Source organism: Phascolarctos cinereus, unplaced genomic scaffold (assembly GCF_003287225.1).
Source record: "Phascolarctos cinereus isolate Bilbo 61053 unplaced genomic scaffold, phaCin_HiC Scaffold_9;HRSCAF=440, whole genome shotgun sequence".
NCBI classification, from domain to species: domain Eukaryota; kingdom Metazoa; phylum Chordata; class Mammalia; order Diprotodontia; family Phascolarctidae; genus Phascolarctos; species Phascolarctos cinereus.
In genome coordinates, this window is record NW_027556402.1 from 132461453 (window position 1) to 132474159 (window position 12707).

A 12707-nucleotide genomic window follows, 5' to 3' on the forward strand; every position below is an offset into this window, starting at 1 on the left:
TTTTGATGTTACTGTTTGTATCCCCAGCGTCTACCTGTCCCCGCAGGCCTGGAATGCTCTCTCCTCTCCCCTGTGCTTCCTGGCCTCCCTGGATTCTTTCAAGAGACTGTTAAGATCCCTCCTTCTGCAAGAAGCCTTTTCTATCCTCTCTCTCTACTCCTGATGCCTTCTCTCTTACATGACCTTCTATTTACACTGTATAGCTCTTGTCTTAACACTGTTATTTGTATGTTACTTCTAGCTTTAGAATGTGAGCTACTTAAGGTCAGGGACTGGGTGTTTGCCTTTCTTTGCATCCTCAGCACTTAGCACTGTACTTGACATATCATAAGCGTTAATAAAGTGACTCTTGAATAACTGAAGCCCAGCACAATGCCCTGCACATAGCAGTCCCTTAAATATTTGTTGCTGTTGTTTAATCATTCAGTGGTGTCCAACTCTTTCTGACCCCATTTGGGGGTTTCTTGGCAAAGATACTGGAATGGTTTGCCATTTCCTTTTCTAGCTCATTTTTACCAATGGGGAAACTGAAGAAAACAGGGTTAAAGTGACTTGTCCAGTGTCACAGAGATAAGTGTCTGAGGTCAAATTTGAACCACCTAGCAGCTTTCAACAAATATTAACTAAATTTAATTACAATGGGTCCATGAGTTTAATAGGAGGAAGAGTTTGACTGGATTTCCTTTGGAAAATCACACAATGATCCTTGTATGTACTTATATGTACACACATATGTACTTGTATGTACTCACTTGAGTGAGTATGTACTTGCTTTGAAGGCCCATTTTTAAATGCCAAGATTCACTCCCCGCCCCCATGTTATATTGCCTTGAATGATGGAGCACCATAATCACAAAATAGCATGTACCATACAAACAGAATCATGTGGAAAACATTGTGTGTGTTGTGTGTGTGTATGTATGTATGATTCAGTGTTAACCTTAAACAGGCTTGCTATAATTTCATAGAAAAACTACAAATCTTTTTCTACCATAGAGAATAAATAACATACATTTTCAATATTGCTCATTCTTTATTTTACTTTGTATAAAATTCTTATAGTTCTGTTTTTATGGGTATCCTGACTCCTGTGCTGGGCCCTCAGGGCTCTCACAGTCTAATAGGAATCAGTTATGAATGGTCTTCTAAATGTAGCAAAGCACCACTATTCTTCCGTACAGGGAACTGTCATCCTTTCTGATGTTTATCTATGTTAATTGATAGCTTCACTGGAGAATCAAAGAGAACATCTATTAAACACTGAAATAGCCCTATTGTGATGCATATAGAAGGATTTTCAACTGGTTTGGGGGAATTCTCCAAAATTAAATATAGGAATTGTTTTTCTTATTGGCAACTATTGATCTCTGACTGTGCCAGTCTCTCTCATTAACACTTTTATTACCTTGTCAATCACAGCACCACCTGCACTAACCAGAGGCTAAAAGGATTTACCATTATTAACAAAACTGTCTGGTGCCTGGGAGCAATGAAAGCCTGCTGAAAGTGTAAGGAGAAATCTGCAGGGATTTAGATGGCGTGGTAGGATACAGAATGCAATTTAGAATAAAAACACACACATGCACACAGGCACACACAGATCCACTTAAAAACTCTTACGTTAAAAAATAGAGTACCCAACTTTCTTTTTGATTTCTCTCTGTGTCTCCTCATCTCTCTCCTTCCTCTCTTTCCTTCTTTCTCTATCACTCTTTCTCTTTCTCTCATAGGTAGACCTAAAAGGTTGTGTGTTATTTTAAAGTATTGTGGGGAAATTCTTTGGGGAGAATTTGGTGAATTATGCTAGTCTCAGGGTAAAAGAGGAATATAAGCATTTTTTTATACGGACAGCTAATTTTCTAATAGTTTCATATTAGAAGAAACAGACGAGCAGTTAATTGGTATCCAACCATGAAGTCTGTTGACCCTTATTTGCTATTTTTTCATTAGTAATCATGGTCGATAACAATACACAGTAGCTCTAAAATTCCAGTGCATTTTCTGAAGGGCAGTCCTGTGGAAGAGAGATTTGATTTGTTCTACTTGCCTGCAGAAGGCAAAATGAAGTTCAGTGCTGGGAATTTAAGGAGAAGCAGGTTTGAGATCAGTGATAAGGGGAAAAAAAATCAAAATAAAAACAAAAAACAAAGTTCCTAACAATTAGAACTATTCAAAAGTGGGATGGTTTGCATTGGTTATGGTGAGTTTCCTATTGCAGGAGAGTCTGAGCAAAGGCTGGATAACTAGTCGGGGATGTTGTAAGTTTCTTGGTAAAATAAAAGGATATTTTTCTAGATATTCCTATGATGAAAACATAAAATTCTCTGTGATTCATTCCTTCAAACCTTTAAGGAGATGATTTTGGTAACTTACAAAGAAAGATTTATTTTCCAAACCAGCATAGCTACTGATCATGATTGCTTATGCACATATGTAGTTGTTTGAGTCATTGCATATAACTGAATATGCCACACACATGCTTCTGGGCCTTGTCAGGGTCCAGAAGATCTTGTGTCCACATTTGCAGATTAGTACCACTACATTCTGCTGTTTTTAATTAGATGGCATAGATCTCTGGGATAAAGATATTCATTCAACAAATATTTATTATGAGGACCTCCTATATGTAAGGGATCCTGCTTGTTCTTTTGGGAAATACAAATAGAAGACATGCTCCCTGTTCTTTATTCAGAGGGCTCTAGGGACAAGAAATACCCATCCAAACACTTTTTTTTTACTTACAAAAATAAACTCAGAATTCATCAAAATATTAATATACCTATATGTCACAGAAAAGTGATAGAAAATCTAATACAATTTAAAGCATACATTTGAAGAATTTTCACACCTAGGCATTTTGACATATCCTTTAGTATCTTCTGCTGTTTCTATTACAAATTATTATTTATTTTTATTTAGGGTTGTTAACCTGAGCTTATCTTTCTTTTTCTATGTCTACTCCTAGACATGCTGAGACTCTAGAAGTATTTTATCTGCAGGCCTGGCTACCTCTTCTCCTAAAGAGAAATAGTCAGTTCAACAAAAGACTTACTGTGAACAAGTCACTATTTTAAAGACAAAAAATGACATAATTCTCCCTTCAGAGTACCTTATGTTTCATCACCTACCCAACATGTACAAAAGTAAGCACAATGGAATTTGAGGTTAGGGAGAGGACTAACAATTATGGGATTAGGGAAGACTTCATGGAGGAGGAAACATGCAAGTTGAGCCTTAAGGGAATCTAAGGATTAAGAGAGACAAATATGAAGAGAGTGTATATGCGGCCCTTGTGCAAATGTAAGGAAGCAGGATATCAAATATCAGGTTTGAGGAAGAGCTACTACTTTGGTTTTACTCAAACATGGAATACACAATAGGGAAATTTGCGAGTAATGCTAGAAATATAGGCTGGAACCAAACTGTAGTTTCTAAAAGTCAGGCTGAAGACTTTGTATTTTATCTCAGAGATAATTTCCTCCATTTTCCATCAGCTGCTCAGCTTGGCTTGCATTACAAGGAATAACTGGCCTCCCCCAGGATAAGCTGGTTTTAGGAAATCTCATTACCATTCATATTGAGTAAGTTTTTGATATTCAACAACTTCTCAACTCCCTCAGTGGCCTTTCCTATCTAATTTGAGGGCTGGAGGGTAGAGCAATAAACTCCTCCCCAAAGCCTTCCTTTATAAAGGGCTCAGAACTTGGCAAGTGACTCTAGTTTCCATCCATAGCTTTGCTTACTTACCTTTTTTATGTAACATCAGGCCCTCATCTGAGCACTGGTGGCCCTTCATCCTCAACCCCCCTCCCTCTCCCCCCACTTCTTTTCTGCTTCCTTTGATGTCTTACCTATTAGATAGCAAGCCCTTTGAGTTCAGGGACTGTCATTCTTTTTCTTATTTGTATCCTCAGCACTTAGCACAATGCCTGACACATAGCAGGCATTTAATAAGTGTTTATTGAATTGAATTGAACACTAGGAAGTGACTGGGGCTTTTGAATGGTGATTTTAGAGTCATACCTGTGTCTTTGGAAGATCATATCAGTAACTAGGTGGGGCATATATTGGAGAAGGGAGAGTTAGAAAGCAAGGGAATCAAATTTGAAGGTTATTGCTTAATTCCAGGCATGCTGTGATGAGGGCCTTAACCAGGGTGCTGGAGGTCTGAGTGGAGCCAAGGAACTGTGCGCAAGATATGTCGTGGAGGTGAAATCAACAAAACTTGACAACTGATTTAATGTGGTTTATGAAAGAGGGGAAGGCACAAGGATGACTCTGATGTTATAATCCTGAGTAACTGAGTGGATGGTATATCCCTTGAGGGAAATAGAGAAAGTTTAATGAAAGAGTAAGTTTAACTGGAAATATGTTGAATTACGTTTTGGACGTGTTGAGTTTGATGGAGCGCCAAGTAGGAATGTCCAGGAGCTATAACAGTGTGAGACTAGAGTTTAGGACAAGATTAGGGCTAGATTCATTAGTGAGAAAATGGTTAGTGAACCGATGGGGTCTAAAGAAGTCACAAAGGGAGAGAGTGTGCTATGAGCAGAGAAGAGGACCAAGAATATAATCTTTTGGGAAACTCTCCTTAAGGGGCTAAGATAATTAACCAGCAGAAGAAATGGAAAAGGAACCATAAGATAGGTAAGAGGAGAACTAAGAAAGAGAATTTTACAAGTGTCAAGGAGAAAAGAGTATGCAGAACCAAAAGTGAACCAAAAACTACAGGAAGATCAAGAAGGATGTGGATTGATTAAAACAAACAGACAAACAAGCAAACAAACAAACAAACAGTGAATTTAGCAATTGAGCAATCATTGGTAAATGGGGAAAAAGTAGTTTAATAAAGGCACAAAAGAACGAAGACTTTAAGGGGTAGGGAAGTGAGTGAGAGGTTTGGAGGTAGAGGTAGCAAGAGGAGGTAACTACATTTTCAGTGAAAAAGGAAGAAAGATATAGTAAGATACCTTGAGGGGATGGCATAATTTTTTTTTTTAATTGGGGAGATCTGTTGTATTTTTTTTTCCCAGAAAACAAGGACAGAACTATAGAAAAAGAGAGTGAAGATAACAGAGGGAGAGATTTGGTGATGTGAGGATAAAAATTTAACAACAAATTCTGGAAAAAAAATAAGAACATACCCTTAAGTTTAATATACATTATTCATATTTTCTTAAGTCTAGAAAATCCACAAAACAATAATCAAGCTCTGATTTATGTCATGGGAAGTTTCAGCACATCCCTTAAGGGTATATTTAGTAAGGAAAGTCCCCACAATGGGGATGATAAGAATGAGAGGGAAATGGAATCAATAGCACAATCAATGGGTTCTTCTTTAATGAGATCCAGAGAGGAGGAGATGCATATAGAGGTATAGGAGTTTTGGGTAGAGAAGCCAAAGGAAATCACTATTGATGGCCTCGATTTTCTCAGTTATAATAGGATGTAAGGTTCTCTACCTAGAGAGAGAGAGTGGATCTGGATGGAGAAGTTGGAGAAAGCTTCAGGAGAAAGAAGTTTTTGAATAGTTACTTGGGCAGTGAAGTAGCAAATCAGTCAAGTCAGTCTCCGGCAATATTAGAATATATGAATTTGTACCAATCCCAGTCAACACAAGACTGTGACTTCCTCCAGCCCCACAGAAGAACATGAATAGCAAGGGTAACTGAGGGTAAAGAATTAGCAGAACATGAAATGGGAAGACGAAGGGATAAGTGATTCAAAGGTAGAAGACTATGTATAGTTGAATTAGTCAAGACAGGAGAAAGGAAAATTTCACTAATACAGCATGATGGATTGGGAGAAGAAAGTGGGATAATGGGGCTAAAAGTCACGGATAAAAAGAATAACTTTAACATGAATGAGACAGAAATGGCAGGGGATTATGATAACAGCGGGGAATTTCAGAATTAAAGATTATGGCTTTCAACTTTAATTATTCAATTGGAATTATCCTTTCCAAAATTACTAATGATCTCTTAATTGCCAAATCTAATTACCCTTTCTATATCCTCATCCTTCTTGATCTCTCTGTAGCCTTTACACTATTGATTATTTCTTCTTGGATATTCTCTCCTTTATGGGTTTACGTGACACTATTTTCTCCCGGTTCTCTTGTTACTGGTCTTACCATGTTAAAAGTCTCCTTTACTGGATCTCTATCCATGTCGTATTTAATAACTGTGGATGTCCACAAGGTACTCTCTTGCACTCTCTTTTTCTCTTCCCTTTCTACTATCTTGCTTAGTAATCTCATCAGATCCCACAAATTCAACTATCATCTCCACTATAATCTCTCTGCTAAACTCCAAGCACCAACTGGCTTTTGGACATCTTTAATTGGATGTTCCATAAACGTCTCAAAATCAATGTACAGAAATCAACAAAACAGAATCCATTATCTTTCTCTCCTCCTCTCCCACTCCCTACTACCTTACCTTCTTCCTCAACTTTCCTATTATTGGTCTGGGCACCATCATCTCCCCAGTGGCCCAGGATCACAATCTCAATGACAGTCTTAATTCTTCATTTGCATTCACCCATCATACCCAATCTGTTGTCAAATCCTGTCATTTCTATTTTCATAGCATCATATATAGCCTTCTCTCTGCTTACATAGCCACTATCCTAATTTATACTTTCATCAACTTCTCCCTGGATTACTGTAATAGCCTTCTGGTTGTTCTCTCTGTCTCAAATCTCTCCTCACTCATGCACCCCCCACCCCTGCCCTTTTTGTGCCTTCCCTGAGGTGACCTTCTTACCCTTCATCTATACTGTTTGTTGTTCAGTCATTCTCAGTTACATCTGATGCTTTATGACTCCATTTAGGGTTTTCTTGGCAAAGACAGTGGATTGGTTTGCCATTTCCTTCTCTAGCTCACTTTACAGATGAGGAAACTGAGGCAAACAGGGTTAAGTGACTTGCCTGGGGTCACATAGCTAGTAAGTGTCTGAGGCTAGATTTGAACTCATGAGGATGAGTCTTCCTGACTCCAGACCTGGCACTCTATCCACTGTACCACCTAGCTGCCCCAAGCTTCTAAATGAAAGTATTTTTGGCAAAATGAAAGCCTTTTCCAATCTCCTTTTTGCACTTGATTCAGACTACAATTTGAACTATTCTCCAGCTTGCAGTCATCCTGTCCCCCATGCCTATCTTTTTTTTTTTTTTGGATTCTATCAGAAAGGATAAGGAGGAGCATAAGGCGGAAATGTGGGTTCTCATTATTTCTGTGGCACATTTTACAAGTGTCTGATCACTCTGGATATGCTGATTTTCCTTCTGACAGAAACCAACTAGCCTACCTCCTTCTCTGCGGTAGATCAATTTAAACTGTTTGGTCCTTTTTTGCTTTAGTCCTACAGCCCTGGCTATCAGTCAAAATGGGTGCTCTGATGGAAACTGCTTTTAGGAAAGGAATAACTTCTTAGAAATTTGAAACATATTTTAGACAGAACATATTTCAAAAAAACAATTTTGCATAACAGCACTGTTTCTCCATTATATCATGGTACTCCTCTCAGCAACAGCTTGAGTTCCCAAACTGCTGTCTTTTGCAGAGCTGCTTCTAGTTACAAATTCAAGTTTTGGTTCTTTCCCCTCCCACCCTCCCAACTCCCATGAACAGAAAGTTTTAAGCAGAAAATTTGAAACAAAGACTTCAAACATAGATTTAAACTTGTTCCATGCCAGGGCAGTATTAAAGCCTTTTTTTTTTAAATTAACATTGAGAAACTGCTGTTGGGACCACACGGCTTGGGTTCTATGCCCACTCCCTATTTAGTACCAGGCATGAAGTTAGAAAAGGGTTCAGTTTGTTCTCAAATGAAATGATAAGCTTCCCTGTTCTCCCATTCTTTAGTTCATTAAACCTTCACTCCTGCCTGCCCTGGGAATTTGTATCCTAGAATATGGTACAAGATTTCACCAAGAAATAGGGCATAGAAACATACTCAAATTATAATATAAATCAGGTATGACACAGATATTTTATTCCTATATAGAAAAGAAATGCCAACATAAAAGACTCACAATGAGCATTATCAGAACGATTTATAACAGTATTCACTAATTTAACTTATATATATTATTATATCCTACTTGCAGGTTGATACTTAAACCTCATCAGATCATAAAACAATTTTCAAGACTGATAACTTGGTATTTTATTTATCTCTTTGGCTCTGCACAATCCAAACAAGGGCTAGTCCACGATTAAAGCCCCAGCTTTGGGTCAATCCTCTTGTTAGTTGCTATCCTCTCTAAAGCAGAAGTTTCTCTGCATCACCTAGCTGTGGCCAAAATGGTACACAAGACTTCCAGACCTCTGGAACTCACAAGGTGCCCTTTAAGCCTTGACAGGCCTACCCTTAAAACAATGTTTAATCACCAATTCAGGAAAGGAAACACAAAGAGAAAAAGATAGCCAGGGCCCTAGCACAAGCTTGCCTACTTGAATCCAGGTTTCATGTGGTAGTAGCACATAGAAAGAGTACCATACAACCCTAGGTACCCCTGCACCAGAGGTCTAAAGAAACAATGTACTACCTGCCACATAGGTCAATTGAAGCAAGAGGATGAGCATGAAGCTGTCTCTTCTTTTTATCTGAGTCTATCCCAATGTTGTCATGGGGAAAGACAATGGATCATTCACACTAAAATTCCCAAGTCTTTCAATAGTGGGTCATGTCACGTCCTGGAATTTGTCCCAAAGCCCCTGTGTGGTCAGTTGGAACCAGAAAGGACAACCCTGAGTATGCTAGGTGCTTAACCCTAATACAAATACATCTTTTAGAATCAGGGTGTAATATTAATGCGGGAACCAAAACTTGAACTAGATTTTATTAGAGTCAGAGTGTTTCGCTTCATTTGATCGCATTTGAGATAAACAAACAAAATGTTTTAAATCTGTAAACAGCTTTATACTATTTAAAAAGAATTCTGTCTCTTTTCATCTTTCTTGGCCTGAGTTCTTCAGTTATTTGAGTGTTTCAGTTAATCAGGATACCAGCAACAAAAGACCTATTTTTGTCAACTTGTTTGTTTTTCAAGAACATGTTTTGTGATAGATGGTTAAAAATCTTACCCCAGGAGCAATGTTCTTTTTCTGTTTTACAGTTCTGTCCTGCCTATACAAAGATAATGGTACACACTCCTTCCTATTCTACTCCATTCCCTCAATCATTTGACTTTGACTTTCAGTTGACTTTCCAGTTAGGTGATAGTTTAATGCTTGTCTAGCCACATTTTCTCTCTTAGTCTCCCTTTGTGACAAGTGTGTGTTTGCAAGATAATCACCTGGAATCATGGGTGAAATCTTTGGTTACAAAACAAAGCCAAAGATCCCCAGCCTTTACTGGCATGTCTGTTAAATTGTTGAGATTATACTTGATCCAAATGAGTAAATCAATTACAGAATCTGTCAAATTTGGTCAGTTTGCTTTAATTATGAACTATTTACTTTAACAATAAAATTTTAAAAATATGGAAGTCATATCAAGGTGATGCAACTGCATTAAAATGTGATAATTTTGATTCTTCTAATTATAATATTGAAGAAAGGGCCAGAAAATTAGACTATCTATAGCTTTTCCCTACCTCAGGTATAAACTTTGTAATTTTTCTGAAAGTGCCCCATGAGGGAAATTTTATGATTTGTGTGACAAGAGACATGAGAATGTTCTTCTGTCTTTGTTAATGGAATTCATGCACAATTATATTAGTCTTTTCTAATATACAAGACATTCAATGTTTTAAGTGCAGGAGAATATTTTGCTAGAGAAATATAAATCCTAGCACAGTATCTTGCTCATGAGAGGTGTTCGATGAATATTTGTTGAATGAATGAATTTTAGTATGAAGGATCTCTAAAAAAGCAATTGGAGGACATATGCTCTGGATAATGTTATTATTCTTTGGAACAGAAACACATACATCACTAACCACTGATTGATTGATTGATTGATTCATAGAATCATAGGCCATTAGAGATGAAAGGGACCCCAGAGGTCACACCCTCTTATTTTACAGATGATCACCTGACAGCTTGAGAAGTGAAGTGTGACTTGCCCAAAGTCATGCAGCTAATAAATGACAAATCTGAAATTAGTTTAAGCAACCAAAACTTGTATTTTAGTGAGTTAAAGAAATGTCTTGATTCAACAAACTTAGCAGGTGTTTTACTGAGCAACTACTATGTGAAAGGTATATACTAACTTAACCCAATGCAGGATACAACTGCTGACAAGGAACAAAACCTATTCTCAGAAAAGGTTACAATTTAGGAGGAGTTTTGTGACATGTACACAACTTAGAACATTCTAAGCACATAAAAGAGCTATGAGGGAGAAGAAAAGGGGCAGGCATATCCAGGGGTGAACTGGTAAATATTTAACAATTGACTGTCTGGGGAATAAGGTATGAATAATACACTTTTAAGTTTAACATGCATTTTTTAGCATTTCCTCCCTCATTTTCCTAATTCTAGACAATCAACAAAACAATAAATCAAGCTCTTATTTATAGCATTTGCTGATTTCCAAAGTTTAAATGCTGACACTGAAAATTTAATAGTCAGCTCTTATGAGTTTGTTCAAACTGTCTCCAGCATATTCCTGGCATACATCATCTGGATGAAGGAATCAGGGATGATTTCATGGCAGAAGAGATGGTGTTTGACTACAAGCTTTAAGCATAATTAGGGTTTTAATAAGTGGAGATAAGGAAAGAACTGATTATCTGAGTAGGGAGAAGCAGAAACAAAAACATAGAGACAGAAAAAGTACAGGATATGTTCAACAGGTTTGGTCTCTCACTAAAAAGAATATGTGTGTGTGTGTGTGTGTGTGTATGAGTGTATATATACATACACATGTACACACAACATAAATATACATGCATATATTCAATTGTTTTGTTGATGCTATTTTTTGATATTGTTCTCACTGTCAATGACTCCCCCCACTCCCACTTCAAGTGAAACCCTTCCTGAAAGTGTAAGCCTCATTCTATACCTTTAGTTCACCATTTCTCTGCTGAGAAGTGGGAGGCATGCTTTAGTGTCTATCCTCTGAAGTCATGATTGGTCACTGGATTGATTAGTGTTCTGAAGGCTTTCACAAATTTCTATGAATTCTATGAATTCATTATTTCTTATGGAACAATAATAACAAAATGTTAAATTCTTATACTGTAATTTGTTCAGTTAACCCTTCATCTTTAGGCACCTACATTCCTTCCAGATATTTTCTACTACAAAAAGTGCTGCTATAAATATTTTTATATGCATGGGACCTTTCCCTTTTTCTTATCTCCCGGCTAGTATCTCCCTGTCTTATCTCCATCAGTAGTCATTGGGTCAAAATGTATGTACAGTGCAGTTTAATTACTTTTCTGGTATAATTCCAAATTGTTAAACTATTTCATCTGTAACATGGTAGATATTTTAAATTACCATTCTCAGTACAGACTCCTTTAAAACAGGCTCGTAATTTGATGTTTTAGAAATAGTGCTGGATTTGGAGAAGGAAACATGAGTTTGACTTCTGACTATGTTACTGCCTGTGTAACATGGAACAAGTTACTTAACTTCTTTGTGCCTCAGTTTTTTCAGCTGTAAAAAATGGGGGATGGGCTATATTTCTAAGGTACCTTCCAACTCTAAATTTTTTGATCTATTATCCTCGTTGACATATTGCTTATGGCTGTATTCATCTTGAAGTATATAAATACAGATACAAGATTCCACTTGATTCTTATTTCTCCCATTTACTTTTACAACAATAAGAGGCAGTGTGCTGTGGTAGACTGAGTACTGGAACTAGTTAGGATCAAGAAAAGTTGCATTTGAGTTCCACCTCTTGTACTTACAAAAAGGGCGACCATAGTCAAGTCTCCTAAGCTCTCTAAGCCTCATTCAAGTTTCTATTCCTCCACTAATACATAGGTGGGTTTTGATCTGTGTTTGTGGAAGGAATTCCTATGCTCATGAAATCATAGATCCTTGCTGTGACTTTTTAATTTTAAGTATATTTCACAGTAATTGCTTAACTTACCTAAACTCAGCTTTATATATTTAAACTTAGGTTCTGTCAGGAAAAAAATCAAATATGTTTATTTTCAGTAGAATGAATATGTATTTGGGGACAGAGTGTTAGTAACTCACTGATCTTAAAGATAAGTTTAAGTAACCGGACCCAAATGAACAGCATCCTCGGGTCCTTAAAAAGAAAAAAAAAGTGGCAAAAGTCATTACTTCTCAGCTACTGTCTGAACTCTGAAAGATCTTGTAAGGAGAAAGAAGGAGCACAGGATTGGCAGAGGTCAAATGTTGCCCTGGTTTTCACAAAAGGAAAGAGAATGCAGTCAATATGATACTGAGCTTGACTCCATTTGTTGACAAAATTCTTAAAAGTGTTATTAGAGCAATAGTTAATGAACATGAAGCAGTGATCTAATGAGTCAATGTGGTTTCACCAAGAGCAGGTCATATTTCTTTCTTCCTTTCTTTCTTTCTTTCTTTCTTTCTTTCTTTCTTTCTTTCTTTCTTTCTTTCTTTCTTTCTTTCTTTCTATTAGACTGGAAGATCAGGGGGATGCTGTAAATACAGTGGATCTAGATTTTAGGAAATCATTTAACAAAATATCTGATTGTATCCTTGTGGAAAAAAGATGAAAAGATATGAGCTAAACATAAAACACTG